We start from the raw sequence: 19020 nt of genomic DNA on the forward strand, positions 1-19020 counted from the left end.
AGGAACCCCACAAGGGGCTACCCAGTAACCAGACCCCACCTGCACTGATACCATTTTCACAACTTTTTAAAATTTCTTTACATCTTCTTTCCTTTGTGTGGTAAAGAGAGAACTCACATACCTACGCCTTCAATTTAGCCCTCCCCTCAACTGGTGTCTGGCCGCAGCTCTTTACTGCCCATGGGTCCCATCCACATGCTATTCCACAGTATTTCTATGTAAAAGAGACAAGGCTGATCCAGATGCTGCTTCTCAACCGGGCTACCCCGTGCCCAAACCTGTGATTTCAATCTACTTTTTTGAACAAAATTTCCCCTTTCTTCATTACTTTCCTCTTGCCTCCTCTGGTAATGGCAGGCAATTCTTTTTAAAATAGTCTCAACATTATGACAAGCTCCGTCACCATACCACGTGTTGTGCTTTTGGACTCTTTCCTCTGTCTATTACCTCTGGCCACCCCTGATGTGTCTCTCCCCACCATGTTACTGATTGGCTTGCAATGCTTCTCTTCACTATGCAGTACATTTCTATCTCTTCTCCTTTTCCTGTTTCATCTATTACTAACCATAATGTCTCCTTGTGGCCATCTCTCTCTCATAGCTGGGAGTTCCATGGCCACAATCAAATCATTTCCTTCAACACTACTGCCCAAATACTAAGTAGATTTGCCTTGTCACAGGTGGATCTTAAACAAAAAGTTCCATAGGTAAAGTCCTCAACCTATCAATACACACAAGATGGGCTCTATCAAACTTGGGACGAAAATATTGGGCTTACCCCTATTAGTGGTCAACTCAGTCAAAAGGCCACTCTATGTTGGGAACAAACCAATCACACCTGTGATACAACGCCTGATCGCATCCGATCTCTGGGAAAAAGTCCCCGTTATATGTGTTCTCATATCATATCCTTAAAATATACTGATTGGTTTAAGACTGACTGGAATAGGAGGCCTAGAGTACGTTGGTTCGCCCCTACTGGCACTCAGCAGTTATGTGTCTTCAACTTATGGCCCTGGCTACCCCCTGGATTGATTGGACGATGCACCCTAGGCTTCATCTGGATGCAAGGTAGAACTACATTGACTATACCTCCTCTTGCTGATCTACCCAACCTGCAACTGCGCTGGACCCACTCTGTCTTCCACTGGTTTGACCACCTTGCCTCAATTTTCCTTCCCCAATTAGGAATCGAAAGTGTCATCTGGCACATGGAGGCTCTAAACTAATTCACTATGAAGGCATTAAATGATACACTGCATAGCCTTTCACTGCTTGATTTAGAAGCATCCCAAATGCGTAAGGCAGTCCTCCAAAAGTGAATGGCACTGGATGTCTTGACAGCAGCACAGGGGGGAACCTGTGCCATTACAAAAACCGAATGTTGTGTTTACATTCCTTACTACCATCAAAATATGTCTGGCTTCCTGTCTGATATGAGCCACCAAATTAAATCCATGTCTGACCCTACCCTATCTCTAAATGATTGGTTGAACTCTTTGTCAGGACCAGGTTTCTGGACTACTATCAAAACCTTATTCATTGGGTTCATCATATTGCTTTTATTTCTTCTTATAATTTGTCGTCTATTTCATTGTTTGTCTTCCGCACGTCAACAAAGTTTCACCTCCTGGACCACCTCTTGTCAAAAGATTCTCTTGTCTCCAGAGGACCTGTATACCTCGTCAGCCTTCAACTCCATGGGTGCAGCCTTCTGGTCCATTGGACCTCCTACCTGTACCTAGGGCCCCATTTAGGGACAGCTCTACGACCTTGTACAGCCGGAAGTAGTTACAGAAGGCTGACCATCGTCCACATCCCCAAAAGATTTTGGGGCCAAGTGGGTTCGGGGGTGAGTTTATGATGAGGATTGTTTTAGGCTGGTTACATTGAAAAACTGCAGTTGGGAAGGAGGCTCTGAGGAGTAGAATTTACTTACCCTTTGTTAAGTGATATTTACATTGTAAGGGAAATCTCCATCTGTAAAGATGTCTCCATCTTTCTACCAGGGAGAAGGGGTATGACCTTCTCTCTAGAAACTCTTAATCAATGCCAAAGGCAAGGACTTCAATCTGGATCTTGTTTCCTGTACTTCTTGGTAATCTCCCATGATCGACTCCCCCTCCCCCTCCAACATCCTCCTTTGTCTTTAGCTAAAAATAATATTTAATGTGGTGTCTTCAGCTAATTAGTTAATCTGGTCTGATTCTCATCTAAAACTTATAGGACCACCCAATAACCAGTTCTCACCTGCACTGATAACATCTTCACAACATTTTTTTTTTTGCATATTCTTTCCTTTGTCTTGTAAAGAGAAAACTCACATACTTATGCCTTAAATTTAGCCCTACCCTCAACCCGTGTTTGCAGCAGCTCTTTACTGTCCATTGGTCCTGTCCCCATGCTGTTCCACACTATTCTATAGATAAAAGAGCACTACTGCCAGACCTTGAGTGCCTGAGAAATCTTCTGACTCCTTAGCTCGCCAAGCCCACATCATCAGGACTTTGTCCTTCCTGGGTCTCCACCTTGCAGATGTCACTTTACAAGACTTCTCAATCTTCACAATTGTGAGCCACTTCCTTATAAGTAAACTCTTTATATATACATACACACACACATACACTCACACACATACACACACTTTGTGTTTCTGGAGAACCTAATGAAATTTCTTAACAATATTTCCTACCCTCCCATTCTGTCCCTGTGCAGTAGTGCCCTGCCACTGCATACAGACTCAGTAGCCCTGGACATGCTGAAGTGACCTTCCTTTCCCAGGAATCTTCGCAGATTGCACCTGGAAAAGCCCCAGCTTCCTTGCCCATCAGACCGTCTTCCCAGGGGTTGTCGTCCATGGACACACTCAACCTCAATCAATGCCCAAAATATCTGATTTCTGGCCTTGGAGATGTGTCTAAAGAGTTCATCGAAGGGTCCCCTCCCTCACAGACACTTCCTTTAGGGTTGGTTTCAGGTTTCTTCCCATCCAGTCATGAAATACTGTTTAACAGTTCCTAGGCTGTACAGTCTTTATTTTTCTTGGCTCAGAAGTGTAATGCTCTTGCCCTGTTGTTAAAAATAAAAATACATACTGTTGTTTACCTCGTATCAAAAGAAGCTTTGAAAAAGTAAAGAATTTAGGTCTTAATGCTGTAGTCTTTAGAAATTTACATTTTTGCCTAAGGTAAATATTATTTGTGATAGATTTTATGGCTGCTGTGACAATTTACAATGAATTTAGTGGATTCACAACACAGATTTATTCTCTAAGAGTCTGTGGTCCCAAAATCTCCAATTGGTTTCTCAGGGCTGAAATCAGAGTGTTCGTCGGGCTGTGCACCCTCCAGAGGCTCTTAGAGACAATCTGATCTCTTGCCTTTTCCAGCTCCTACAGGCTGCCCTCACTCCTTGGCTCATGGCCCTTCATCACATCACCTTTTCTCCCCCTTGTCCATCCTCAAATCATGCTCTTCCTCTTCTGTACTCAAAGTTCTCTCTGTCCACTCCCCTTAGAAGGACCCTTGTGATTTCATTTAGATCCTACCTGGATAATCCAGGATAATCTCCCCCATGTCAAAATCCTTGACTTCATCCCATGTGCAAAGGTCCCTTGATCATATAATGTAACTCTCACAGGTCACAAGGATTAGGCCATGGATATCTTTGGGAATGCTTATTCAGCCTATCACAATATTAAAACAACTTCAATATGTTCCATCTTCATAGATAAAAGCCTTTGAAAGCACTGTCCATTTCCATTCCTGTGTACTGGATCATGGTGAAGTGCTGCCCCTGTTGGTGAAAGGCTCCACACTCCCCCAGTGCTGTGGGAGGGTCTACTTCCAGTGGCAGGAAGTAGCCTTGGGTTGCAAGTGATAATGAGTACCCTGCCACACCCACATTGGCCAGGACCACTTCCTCTGTAAGACTGTGTCCAGAATATATAAGAGGCTCACTCTCCAGGTATGAAGTCATAACTATAACTGAAACCAATGGAAACACTGATTGCATTTTTCCTATAGAGTCACTTTTTTCATTTAGCAAGGAGGAGGCCATGGGAATGCTACAGGGTAGCATGGTTTCATTTCTCATGGATGTAATATGGAAACTCGTAAAAGATAATTTAATGACATATGGAATGGAGCAGGTCCTAATACTCTTAACACCAATGTCTATATACCTAATTGATGGGATGCTGACAAATGTATTAGGCAAGACAGCTTCAGTTGCGTTCAACCAGTTGGACATGAAATGTTTAAAAAATGAGATTGCACATTGCTCTAAAAAGATGATGTGTCGCCAACCAGCACAAGTAATTGAGGCATAATTTCTACTTTTAAATCCAGATGGGCAGTTACAAAATCCTTGTGAAATCTTAAAAGAAAACATTACATATTTGTTTTATAACATGGATGCCTCCTGGGAAGTTAACTGCAGGAGATTGCAATTATACAACTAATTATAAATCCTGCACCTTACGGTAATCATCTTCAGGAGGAAACATAGATTACTGTCCTGGCTTCTTGAACCTATTCCTCAACTGCAGTTTCATCGACCACTGGCAGGAAATTTCGATGCTTAATTATTGTTTTCATTGTGATTGTACCAACACTGCCTCCCAAACAAAGAAGACAGAATTGAAACAGGAAACAAAGTATTACCCAACTGGAATGTGGTCTCATGGTGGCTCTGTGGTGATTTCCTTCACATGTTAGGGTAAGTGCCAAGCCTGGGCTCTGAGCAGGAGAGCACTCTGGATGTGAAGGGAACACATGCCCAGTGGGAGGACATCTTCATGGGTGCAGGAGGCTGAGGGGTGTGAGCCTGGATTTAGGGGATGGGGAGGTGTCAAAGGTGAAATTCTGGAGTTGAGTCCTGAGGAGGCGTTGAAAACCTCTTGCCTCCATATGGGGAGCAAGGGCAGGCCATAAATACCAATGCTGTACTTGGAGAGGGCATTTCTTGGTTTGAGAGGAAGAATACAAATTGGAGCTGAGGAGAAATGGTGCCATGATGAGTCAGCAGGATGATCAGGCCCCAAGGGGGTGATGGGGGCAGAACTCTTCAAGGAACCATCCCTGTGTCCCTGGCATAAATCCTACTTGATCATGATGAATGATCTTTTTGATGTATTGCTGTATTCAGGTTGCCAAAATTTTGTTGAGAATTTTTGCACCCATGTTCATCAGCGATGTTGGCCTGCAGTTTTCCTTTTTTGTGTTGTCCTTGTCAGGCTTTGGTAACAGTGATATTGGCCTCATAGAGTGTGTTAGGAAGCATTCCATCTTCCGTAATTTTTTGGAACAGCTTGAGCACTATAGGTATTAAATCTTCTCCAAAAGTTTGGTAGAATTCTCCAGGGAAGTCCTCTGATTCTGGGCTTGTACTTTGGGGGATGCTTTTGATTACTGTTTCAATATCTTTACTTGTGATTGGTCTATTCAGATTGTCTATTTCTTCTTGATTCAGCTTTGGAAGGTTGTAAGAGTCTAAGAATTTATCCATTTCTTCTAGATTGCTGAGTTCGTTGGTGTATAGCTTTTTGCAGTATTCTCTTATAATCCTTTGTAGTTCTGTGGTATCCGCTGTTATTTCCTCTCTCTCATTTCTAATTTCATGTATCTGAGCTTTCTCTCTTTTTTTCTTTGTAAGTCTGGCTAGGGCTTTATCAATTTTGTGTATCTTTTCAGAGAACCAGCTCTTTGTTTCATTGATCCTTTCTTAATGCATCTTTTGTTTCAATTGCGTTTATTTCTGCTCTGATTTGTATTATTTCTCTCCCTCTGCTGACTTTGGGCTTTGTTTGTTCGTCTTTTCCTAATTCAGTTAGGTGTAATTTGAGGTTGCTTATTTTCTATTTTTCTTGCTTTTTGAGGTGAGCCTGTATTGCGATGAATTTCTCTTAGTACCGCTTTTGCAGCATCCAATATGAGTTGGTATGGTATGTTTTTATCTTCATTTTCTCCTGATATTTTTTTTTGATTACTCCTTTAATTTCTTCAGTGATCCACTGGTTGTTCAATAGCATGTTGTTTAGTCTCCACATCTTTGTCCCTTTCTCAGCCTTTTTCTTGTTATTAATTTCTAGTTTCATAACATTGTTATCAGAAAAGGTGCTTGTTATTATTTCAATCTTCTTAAGTTTATTGAGGTTTGCCTTGTTTCCCAACATATATTGTATCCTTGAAAATGCTTCATGTGCACTTTAGAAGAATGTGTATTCTGCTGTTTTTTTTTTTTTTTTTAATCTGGTGTTCTATATTTGTCTACTAAGCCTGACTGGTCTAGCTTTTCACTTAATTCCACTATTTCCTTGTTGATTTTCTGTCCGGATGATCTATCCATTGATGTGAGTGGAGTGTTAAGACACCCTACTATTATTGTGTTATTATTAATGTCTCCTTTTAGGTTTTTAATAGTTGCTGTATATACTTTGATTCTCCTGTTTTGGATGCATTGATATTTATGTTATGTCTTCTTGGTGGAGTGTCCCTTTGATCATTATATACTGCTCCTCTTTGTCTCTCTTTACTTGTCTTATCTTGAAGTCTACTTTGTCTGTTATAAGGATTGTGACACCTACTTTCTTTTGTTTGCCATTAGCTTGGGGTGTCATCTTCCATCCCTTCACTTTGAGCCCTGTGTTTGTCATTGGAGCTGACATGAGTTTCCTGGAGTTAGCATGTTGTTGGGTCTTGTTCTTTAATCTATCTCGCCACTCTGCATCTTTTTATTGTAGAAGTCTATCCACATTTAGAGTGATTATTGGTATATGAGGGCTGAATGTTACCTTTTTATCACTCATTTTCTGGTTCTCCTGCACTTCCGTTGTTTCTCATCCTGTGTATTTTCATCTACCAATTGAGTTATGTAGTTTTTATGTTGTGTTTCTTTGTTTTCTCCTTGTTTATTATTTGTGTCTCTGTTCTGCTTTTTTCTTTAGTGGTTACCATGAGTTTTGGATTAAAAATCTCGTAGATAAGATAACCCATTTTCTGATTGTCTCTTATTTCCTTAGACTAAACCGATTCAGGCCCTCTCCTCTTCACCTCCTAATTTGTTTTTCTCACATCTTGTCCCAACATGTGTTGTGAGTTTGTAGTTAGAACGACAAGATTATCTTTGTTTTTGGTGTTTTCCTTCCCTTTATCTTTAATGCTATACTTGAGTATTTGCTAACCTGTTCTGATGTATAGCTACAATTTTCTGATTTTGTCTACATGTTTATCCACTTACTCCTTATTTTGTAACTCCTTCCTTCCCTCTTTTATTTTTTTCAGGCATGAGGGCCTTATTGAGGATTTCTTCTAGGGGGGTCTTGTGGCTACAAACTCCCTTAGCTTTTGCTTATCTTGGAAAATTTTTATTTCTCCATCCTATCTGAAGGATATTTTCACTGGATAGAATACTCTTGGCTGAAAGTTTTTTTCCTTCAAATATTTGAATATCTCATTCCAGTCTCTCCAACCTATAATGTTTTTGCAGAGAAATCCACTGAAAGACTGATAGGGGTTCCTTTGTAGGTTATTTCCTTCTGCTGTGCTGTGCTTAGTATTTTTTGTTTGTCATTCACTTTTGCCAGTTTCACTACTATATGCCTTGCTTTAGGTCTTTTTACATTGATATGTTTAGGTAATCTGATAGCCTTTTCCACATGGATTTCCATCTCTTTCCCCATGTTTGGGAAGTTCTCTGCTATTATTTCTTTGAACAAGCTTTCTGCTCCATTCTCCTCTTCTCTCTTGAATACCTATAATTCTTATGTTTCATTTCCTAATTGAGTCAGATATTTCTTGGAGACTTTTGTTTCTTTTTAGTCTTAGTTCTCTCTCCTCCTCTTTCTAGAGCATTTTGGTAGGTCTATCCTTGATTATGCTGATTTGCTCCTCTATGATATCTACTCGAGCATTCAGGGAGTTGTTATTTTGTTTTATCTCATCAATTGTGTCATTAATCTCCAATATTTCTGATTGATTCTTCTTTAGAGTTCCAATATCTTTTGTGAAGTAGCTCCTAAACTCATCGAATTGTTTCTCTACATTCTCTTTTAACTCATTGAGTTTTTTGATGATAGCTACTTTGAATTCCCTGTCATTAAGATTACATATTTCTGATTACTGGGTACTTGTCATTTTCTCTTTAGTCTGGAGATTTACTATAGTTTTTGACACTGCAAGAGGATGTGGCTTTGTTCTTTCACACCCTGGTATTATTTGGTCACAGTTACCACCTATCACCAGCGGATGGGTGTCAAGAGTCACATATTCTGAGCCCTCTACATTCTGCCAGGATTCTAGATACTGGAGCTGATGCTGGGGGGGAGGGGCACTTTATTCTCCATGCTGTCATGGGCTTATGCACTGCTTTTGCTCTCGGCTCTCCTGGGGTGTTGGATTGATGAGGTCACTCCCCATGATAGCTTCCACTCCAGTGGCTGCGAGGAACCTCAGGGATCTTTGATGTTCTCTCAAATGGGCATCCTCTCCCCTGTTCCTTCCCTCTTGCAGGCTGTGCAGCCCTGGATGGCAGCCTTTTGGGGAGGGAGTGAAGCTTTCTCTTACCTAATTCCACCTCCTCTGAGGAGGACTCAAGCCTCTCCACCCTCTAACATGTGGCTGCGTGTGTCTCTCAGATGTCTTTTGTGTAGTGTAGATGTCCTCTGCTGGAGTATGAATGTATTTTTCATTATATCATGGAGCGGAGAGATCACCAGGAGAACTCTCTCTGCCATCATGCTGATGTCACTCCCTCCAGTGCTGTGTTTTCTGAACACACGTACATCTTCCTCTTAAGTATAATCCCAAGGGTGTGATTGTTGGTCATAGGGTGCATATATGTTCAGTGTAATAGGCAATTCCAGAAGGCTTTCCAAAGAAGTTGTATCAATTTACACTCCCACCACTCATGTGACAGTTCTAGTTGCTCCACATCCTCATCAAGTCTGGATATTACTTATATTTTTCTTTGAGCTTAAATTATATTTTAATATAAGAAAGTAATGATGTTTCTGTGTCTTTCCCTGCCTGTATTCCTTTCCCGTGACTGCCACAGAAAACTACCACAAACTTAGTGTCTTAAAACCACATAAATTATTCTCTACAGTTTTGGAAGTGAGGAGTCCAAAATCAATCTTTTGCCAAGGCTATATGCCTTCTGGATCCTTCATGGGAGACACTGCTTCCTCACCTTTTCCAGCTTCCAGAAGCTACCCCACTTCCTTCCTTGTGGCCTCACATTAAAGCATTCCCATCTATTGCTTCTGTGGTCACATCTCTCTGTGTCGCTATCTTATAAGGACACGTGATTCCATTTAGGGTTCATTCAGGTAATGCACCATAGTCTCCCTATCTCAAGATCTTTGATCTTAATCAATTCTACAAAGTCCCTTTGTCATAAAAGTTAACCATTTCAGGTTCCAGGAATTACAACATGGATATCTTTGGGGGTCTGAATACACTGCCTGTCTCCTTCTCATCTTATCTTGGAGTTTCTTACCCCACAGTGGCCTCTTGTGTGGGAACAACATGTCTCAATGCCCTCTATGAGACCTTAATTCTTCAAGGAGCCTCACATATGGGTCCACTCTCTGTTCTGTCGAGTCTCTCCCATAGCTGGTGGGGCTGCAGCAGTCTGTCCTGTCTCGGTAACACCTGGTGGACTCAGCATGCCACTGCAGGTGTGCAGCCAATAAAAATATAATGCAAGTCAGGTATGTAACTTTTAAATTTTCTAATAGCCATATTGGAAAAAGATGAACAGAATTTCAACAATATATTTTATTTAACTGTATGTATCCAAAATATTATCATTTCAACATGTAATGAACAACAAAAATAATGAGTTTTTTCATTATTTTTTCACACTTCATCTTTAAAGTCTGGTTTGCATTTTACACTTACAGCACTTCTCAATTCACACCAGCCACATTTCAGGGGCTCAGTAGTCACATGTGGTGAGTCGGTACCATACTAGACAGCACAGACCTAGAGGAAGACTGAGAGGCAGAGAGAGGGGAGACTGGGTGTGAGGTGACATGGGATGGAGCCTCAGGGAGGGGACTAAAGGGGAGTTGGCCTGCACATGAGAGCAGGGCCTAGCTGTCCAGAACTGCCTTTGGTGTGGCCACATTACCAAGTTTGTGCTTGGGAATTGTGAATAGAGGGGGTGGAGAGGTGCACTCAGAGACCCAGTTAGAGCCCTATCCCTGATGCTGATGTTGGAGAGCCACAGCCTTTGGTGAAGCTAATTGTATTCACCTGTAAGATGATGCCCTCTTGATGGTGGATTGCCCTCAGGCATATGAAACCCCCGTCAGGGCTCTGCACAGTTCATGCTGCTGAGAGTTAGCTACTGTGATTTCTGTATTTTCCCCTTGTCTTGTCTTCCCAGAATCCCCATCACTTGAACAGTGCCTCACACATGGCAAGTGCCCAGTAAGTGTTTGTAGAATGAATGAAAAGTAGAGCACTGGGACAGAGACCCCCAGGCCCCCAGCCTTGTACTCAAACTTACCATCCAGCTGTCATTTTCTGAGTCCTATCTGCCTGCTGGGCACTGTGCCAACCACTCCCAATGAGTTATCTGTGAATCTTCACACAGCCCTGAGGGGCAGGTACCACAACCATCTGGATTTTCCCATGCACAAACTGAAGTTTCGAGAGATGGTCAGTTGCCTAAGGTCACAGAGCCCATAGGGACCAAGCCATCAGTCCCTTGACCTCTAACCCACAGGGCCCCAGGTATCCAGACCTCTGACCTCTGACCCAATGGAACCCAATCACTAAGTCTTTTGGCCTCCGACCCATGGGAACCAAAGTGTCTAGTCGCCTGATCACTGAGCTCTAGGGACCTAGACCCTCAAAAGCTGGCCATGAGCCTAAATAATCCCAAATGTCTGAATTCGTCTGGACCAGAGGTTTCTATATTTTATCAGAGTTGAGGGACCAGGAACTCAGGGGGTCTGGCATGGAGGGCCAGCAGATTCCTGACTCCACCCCAAACACACAGCCTCTACTGAGGCAGATGGGCCACTTCTCAGATTCTCTGACCCTGCTCTCATTAGAAAATGAAAGAAACCTTCTATTAACATATCCATGTGTGTGCACACATGAAATGGGCCTTCTCATGCCTCCCACATGTGGAGACAAGCTGCCTCAAACCACACCTGTGATCTTCTCACAAAACGCACTTCTTGTCTGTGTCCCTGGACTACAGTCCCCAGACCTAAGCCCCTTCTCACCACAACCCAGTCCAGTAGTTTCCGCCACCTGTCTCTTGCCTCCCGAGCCTCTTTCCAATGGGCCCTCCTTCCCTCCCCAGAGCCCTGCCCTGGACCAGCCTTGTCCCTGCCGATCTGGGTCTCTCCACTGACTAGCACTTTATTTTTTGAGATATAATTCACACACCATTAAATTCACCCCTTTACAGTACACAACTCAGTAGTATATAGTAAATTCACAACATTGTATAATTATCACCACTATCTAATTTCAGAACATTTTCATCACCTCAAAAACAAAATCTTGAACCCATTAAGCAATTATTTCCTATTTCCTCCTTCCTCCAACCCCAAGCAACTGCTAATCCACTTTCCCTACAGATTTGCCTACTCTGGACATTTCACGTAAGTGAAATCATACAACATGCGGCCTTCTGTGACTAACTTCTTTCACTTATTATAATGTTTTAAAGGTTCATCCATATTGTAGCATAAATCACTATTTCATTTTATGGATGAATAATATTCCATTGTCTGAATACATGACATTTTGTTTATCCATTCCCCAGCTGTGGACATCTGAGTTGTTTCAATTTTTGGTGATTATGAATAATGATGCTATAAACACTTGTGTACAAGTCTTTGTGTGGACATATGTTTTTAATTCTCTTAGATATATACCTAGGAGCAGAATTGCTTGTTTATATGCTAACTCTATGTTTAACTGTTTGAGAGAAATTACCAGACTGTTTTCCAGAGCAGCTTCCCTATTTTACATTCCCACCAGCAATGCAACAGGGTTCCAATTTTTCCACATTCTCACCAACACTTATCATTTCTTTTTTTTTGGTTTGTCGCCATCCTATTGGGTGTCAAGTGTATCTCACTGTGGTTTTAATTTCCATTTCCCCAGTGACTAATGGTGTTGAGCCTCTTTTCATGCGCTTACTAGCCACTTGGATATCTTCTTTGGAGACATTTCTATACGAGTCCTTTGACCATTTTTAAATTAGATTTACTGTCTTTTTACTGCTGAATTATGAGTATGTTATATATTCTGGACACTAGATCCTTATTGGATATATTTTTGCAACTGTTTTACCCTTTTGTGTGTTATGTTTTTACTTTTGATAGTATGCTTTGATGCACAAAAGTACTGAATGTGATTAGTTCCAATTTATCTATTTTTTTTCTTTGGTTGCTTGTATCAAAGTAGCCCTTTAGACCCTGCTAATCCACCCTCCACACAGTAGCCAGAGGGAGCTTTCTAAACTTAATTGATGTCCTCTCCTGTTCAAAACAGCCCTATATGTGTGACTTAGAACAGTGCTTCTCAAATAAAACATGCCAAGGAAGCCTCTGAGAATCTGATTAATGAAGATTCTGATTTGGTAGGTCTAGAGTGGGACCTGGGAATCCACATGTCTATGAAGCTTCCAGGAGATGCTGTTGCAGTGCGTGTTTTCCAAAAATGACCACAGCAATATTTCCTGTCCAAGATGCTTCCAGAACCTTGCACTCAGTACCCCACAAAGAAGTGAAGCCCATTTCCCCTTCCCTTGAACCTGGACAGGACTTTGGGATTGCCTCAACAAATGGAACATGGGATAGTGACTGCATGACTTCTGAAGCCTGGTCCTACAAGGCAATATGGTTTATGCCTGGCTCTCTGTGGGATTTTGCCTTTGGAATTCACCCACTATGCTATGTGAAAGCTTAATCTAGCCACATGGAGAAACAATACAAAGAGCAACAGGGGACCCAGCCAACAGCCAGTGTCAACTGCCAGGCGTACGAGTGAATGTGCTTTTGGATTATTCTAGATGATGCCTAATAAATCACTGTTGAGCAGAGATGAGCTATCCCTGCAGACTGCAGTTTTTAGAGCAAAATACATTGTCATTGTTTTGAAACAACTGGGTTTAGAGTTGTCTGTTACGCAGCAGTAGACATAGCTATAGCAATATTGACACTGCTGCTCTATGGACCACAGTTTGAGTAGCCAGGGGCTGGTTCACTACATAATTTGCATGTGATGTCTTTTCTTTGTTACTCTCTTTCCATTCTTTATCTTTGCTTGGCTTATTTGTACTTATTCCTTCAGTTCTCCTTTAAGAACACTTTACTGATGTTTCAATTTTGGCCTGTTGCCTAATCTGAGTCCCCTCAACCCCTTGTGCCTCACCTACTCCAGCCCTGATCTCTCTTCATGGGCTCCCCCATCCCAGCAATGGTCATCTTTGTTGTCCCTGTGTGGTGAGGGGTTTTCCCACATCAGCTGGTCTGAGCTCTAGGAAGTCAGGCCTGGTGCTGACTTGGTCATTTCTGGATGTAGCTCAGTCAATGTGATGCTCAGAATGGTAACAGTGGGGCTGGCCTAATCCACCCCAACTCCCTGAGTGTCTCCCCTGAGTATGACCCCTGGCTGTGGGTCAAAGCAACTCCTTCCCAAACATCAGGGGTCACCCACAATACTGTCTTTGAATAATGAGCATTCCCTGCCATATTGCCCCTTCCAATCTATCATTAGTGCCTAATGCCCCCCAGAATGGCCCAGACCCTTTGTCCACAGACCCCCACTCCTCAGCCCTCATGACTTCCACAGCTTGGATGTAGCTGCCAAGAGATCCCATACTGCCCCCAGCCTCTTTCTATAGTGCACAGAGAGGGAGAGGGAGCTCTGCTCATTTGCATGCTCTTGGGGGGTGTTTATTCTTCCACTGGGACTGTGGTTGGACTCCCAGTTCTCCCCAGCACCTCCACAGCAGAGGTCTCAGCATCTGCAGACCTGGCTAAGGTTGGCAAAGGATGGCCAGTGCAGGGATGGAGTCTGATCCCCTAAGCCCCCTCACACACACACGTAGACATGGGGGACTCCACTGGACAAAAAGCAGGAGGTTGTTTTTAAGGAGGAAATCCCCACAGACATGGATTCAGCACCTCTTCTGACAACATCTCACTTCTCTGGGAACATCTTCACTCCCAACTAGAAAGTGTTTTGACAAGGAATTGCGAAAATGTCAGTGTGTGTTTGTCCTCACTGGCATTAATGGTTTTATGAATGTCTGAGTGTCTCCCCTGAAGAGATGTCTCTCCTCAGGCTGGACTTTCCACCTTCTCACTTTGGCAACTTTTCTGCAAACGTGGACTTGGGCAATAGTTCCATGTACAGCCATTTCTCCTCCGCTGCTGTCCGCATTACCTGCCTGTTTCCTGCAGGGGGAGCTCTGACACATTTGCAACACATCTGGGAATCTATGAATCCTCACTGCTCACCGGCTCACACACACATTCTATTTTCAAGCATCTGAAATAGTGCTGTGTGATAGAAATACAATGGGAGCTACATATGTAATTTTAAGTTTTCTATCAGTCATGTTTAAAAATGTAAAAATAAACAGATGAATAAACACAAGAAAAGATACTAAACATTACTTATCATTACAGAAGTGCAAATCCAAAGCACAATGAGATACCACCTCACACCCATTAGGAGGGAGAAAAAAGAAAAGAAGTGTTGGCAAAGATGTGGAGAAGTTGGAAAACTTAAGCATTGCTGGTAGGAATGTCAAATGGTACAACCTTTGTGGAACATACTATGATGGTTCCTCAAAATAGTAAACATAGAACTACCACACAATCCAGCAATCTTCCTTCTGAACATACACCCCAAATAATTGAAAGCAGGGACTTGAACAGATATTTGTACATTCTTTTCCATAGTAGCCATTCCTCACAATAGCCAAAAAGTGGAAACTCAAATGCCCATCAACAGATAAATGGATAAACAAATTGTGGTGGGTACATACAATGGGATATTATTCAGCCTTAAAAAGGAAGGAAGTTCTGACACACGGTGCAATATGGATGAACGTTGAAAACATTATTCTAAGTGAAACAAGCCAGTCTCAAAAAAGACAAATACATTGTATATATATATACCATATCCAGTTATATACTATATCACTCCAGTTCCTAGAGTATCAAATTCATACAGACAGCAAGTAGAACGGTGGTTGCCAGGCGCTGGGGGAGGGGCAATGGAGAGTTTTATTTAACAGGGACAATTTAAGTTTTGCAAGATGAAGAGTTCTGGAGATGGGTGGTGGTGATGGTTGCACAACAGCATGTGTGTACTTAAAACTAATGAACTGTACACTTAACGAAGGTTAAAATGGTAAAATTTATGTGACATATATTTACCACAATAAAAAATTTAAAAATAAACAGGCAAAGTTAGTTTAGTAAGATTTTTATTTATCCAAATATACTCAAAATATTATTTCAATATGTAATTAATTAAGGTTATTGAAATGTCTTATATTCTTTCTATCATACTAAGCCTTTGAAATTTGGCATGCATGTTACACATACAGCGCGCCTGAATTCGGTGCTCTAAATCCACATTTCTAGTGGATTTAGGGAAAATTAAACTAAGGGATTGGGAGCGTAAGAGGAATTTTGGATGAAAATAAGGGTTTGGAAAAAATTATCAGAAGATTTGCTAGCAGTAAAAAGAAATTGGGGCTGACTTTGAAGGGGAAATTTAAGGAAGAGTTTGGGGGACTTAAGAGGTAAGTTAAGGATGCTTTTGAGAGAAATTAAGATTATATTTGGGGGAACCCTGCACTGGGTTATGCAGGAAGACTCCGTGGATAATCTATCAAAATTAAGGGAATAATTTGTGGGAAATTAAGAGGCCAGATAACAAAGATTTTGAGAGAAAAATAACAGTTTGAAGAAAAATTATGGGGAGTCTTTGGTAAAACCAAGAATGCTCAGCCAAATAAAAGAGAGAATTTAGAATTGAATAAAGGAAGAAGTTGACAGACTGTAGGGTTTGCTGATGGATTAGACATTAGCACAAGAGCAAGAGAGGCATCAAAATACCACCAAGATTTCTGACCTGAGCTCCTGGAAGGATGGAGTTGATTTTGACTGAGAAGAGGACGACTCTGGGCAGATCACGTTGGGAGGTGGGGGGAATAAAGGACATGTTGGCTGCGGAATGTTATATTGGATGTACCCCATGATGTCTAGTATTGATACTCTAGATCGACTTATTCTCTTCCAACTCCCTTGAAAAACACATGGAAGTCTGAGATGCTGAAGACAGTGATTCCTGGAATCTCTGACAGAAGATTCACGTTGTAGATAGGGAAGTGGTTCTTGTGAGATGAATGTTGTGCTTCTCCTGGTGCTCAGGATGATGAAGGTGTTGGGTCACAAGTGGCTGAGAGTGGGAAAGCATTTGCTGCTGCTAATTGTAGCAGAGGTTAGCTGTGGTCCAAAACCAAATATGTTAGCAGCATTCTGATTTTCCTCGTTGTTCATCTAAGACAGAGCTTCCTTAATGAGCCAGATTTCCAGATCTTTCCTTGAAGTTCTTTCTGGGAGCTTTAACTAGGGCCTGGTTCCAAATAAATAAGAAAATAGAAAGGCCATTTATGAACTAGTAATGATATTGGGCCATGAACAAGGTTATGATTTTGTAACTCCATACTCCTGATGTCAAAGAAAGAGAGAAAACATGACAGTCACCATATGTCATATGGACAAAGACCTAAGAAATTTGGGCTTCTTGGAAGAATCTTTTTTTAAAAATTTTTTATTGAGTTTATGATAGTTTACAATCTTGTGAAATTTCAGTTGTGCATTATTGGTTGTCAGTCGTGTTGTAGGTGTACCCCTTCACCTTTTGTGCCCACCCTCAACTCCCCCTTTCGCCCGGCAGCCACTAATCTGTTCTTTGTCTACATGTTTAAATTCCTCATATGAGTGGAGTCATACAGAGACTGTCATTCTCTGTCTGGCTTATTTCACTTAACATAATTCCCTCAAGATCCATTCATGTTGTTGTGAATGGGACGATTTTATTCTTTTTATGGCTGAGTAGTATTCCATTGTATATATATGTACCATCTCTTTATCCAATCATCAGTTGATGGGCACTTAGGTTGCTTCCATGTCTTGGCTATTGTAAACAATGTTGCAATGAACATTGGGTGCATGGGACTTTTGGAATGACTTCAGGCTCCTTGGATAGATACCCAGTAGTGGGATGGCTGGATCGTATGGTATTTCTATTTTTAATTTTTTGGGAAACCTCCATACTGTTTTCCATAGTGGCTGCACCAGTTTGCATTCCCACCAGCAGTGTATGAAGGTTCCTTTTTCTCCACAACCTCTCCATCATTTGTTACTTTTTGTTTTGGTTATTTTTGCCATTCTAATGGGTGTAAGGTGATATCTTAGTGCAGTTTTGATTTGCATTTCCCCGATGATCAGCGATGATGAATATCTTTTCATGTGCCTATTGGCTATCCAGATATCTTCTTTGGAGAAATGTCTGTCACGTTTCCTGCCCATTTTTTGATGGGGTTGTTTGAATTTTTGTTGTTGAGTTGTGTGAGTTCTTATATATTATGGAGATTAACCCTTTGTTGGATATATGACTTGAAAATATTTTTTCCCAGTTGGTGGGTTGTTATTTTGTTCAATCCTGTTTTCCATTGCCTTGAAGAAGCTCTTTAGTCTGATTAAGTCCCATTTGTTTATTCTTTCTATTGTTTCCCTTGTCTGAGAAGACATGGTATCCAAAAAGATCCTTTTAATACTGATGTCAAAGAGCGTACTACCTACATTTTCTTCTAGAAGCCTTATGGTTTCAGTTCTTACCTTTAGGTCTTTGATCCATTTTGAGTTTCTTTTTGTGAATGGTGAAAAAGAATGGTCAATTTTCATGCTCTTACATGTGGCTTTCCAGTTTTCCCAGCACCATTTGTTGAAGAGACTTTCTTTTCTCCATTGTAGGCCCTCAGCTCCTTTGTCAAAGATTAGCTGTCCATAGATGTGTGGTTTTATTTCTGGGCTTTCAATTCTGTTCCACTGATCCGTGCACCTGTTTTTGTACCAGTACCATGCTAATTGGATTACTGTAGCTTTGTAGTATGTTTTGAAGTCAGGGATCGTGATGCCTCCAGCTTTGTTCTTTTTTCTCAATATTGCTTTAGAAATTCAGGGTCTTTTGTTGCCCCATATGAATTTGAGGATTCTTTGTTCTATTTCTGTAAAGAATGTCATTGGGATTGTGGTTGGGATTGAGTTGAACGTGTAGATTGCTTTATGTAGTACGGACATTTTAACTATGTTTATTCTTCCAATCTGTGTACATGGAATGTCTTTCCACCTCTTTATGTCCTCATCCATTTCTTTCAGGAAAGCCTTGTAGTTTTTGTTGTGTGGGTCTTTCACTTCCTTAGTTAAATTCACCCTGAGTTATTTTATTCTTGTTACAATTGTGAATGGTATTGTGTTCTTGAGTTCTTTTTGTGTTAGTTCATTATTAGAGTATAGAAATGCTACTGATTTATGTACGTTGATTTTATACCCTGCAACTTTGCTGTAGCTGTTGATTACTTCTGAAAGTTTTCCAATGGATTCTTTGGGGTTTTCTATATATAAGATCATATCATCAGCAAACAGGTAGATTTTCACTTCTTCCCTCCCTATTTGGATTACTTTTATTCCTTTTTCTTGCCTAATTTCTCCGGCCAAAACCTCCAGTACTATGTTGAATAAGAGTAGTGATAGAGGGCATCCTTGTCTCGTTCCTGTTTTCAGAAGGATGGCACTCAGTTTTTGCCCATTGAGTATGATGTTGGCTGTGGGTTTGTCATATATGGCCTTTATTATGTTGAGGTACTTTCCTTCTATCCCCATTTTGTTCAGAGTTTTTATCATACATGGCTGTTGGATCTTGTCAAATGCTTTCACTGCATCTATTGAGATGATCATGTG

At 41.3% G+C, this 19020-nt stretch overlaps 1 pseudogene; it reads left to right on the plus strand.

Annotated features, from left to right (window-relative positions):
* Positions 1 to 19020, plus strand: part of LOC106781831 (cell adhesion molecule CEACAM21-like) — a 116246-nt pseudogene that overhangs the window by 59501 nt on the left and 37725 nt on the right.

The sequence above is a fragment of the Equus caballus genome, chromosome 10 (genome assembly GCF_041296265.1).
Source record: "Equus caballus isolate H_3958 breed thoroughbred chromosome 10, TB-T2T, whole genome shotgun sequence".
NCBI classification, from domain to species: Eukaryota; Metazoa; Chordata; class Mammalia; order Perissodactyla; family Equidae; genus Equus; species Equus caballus.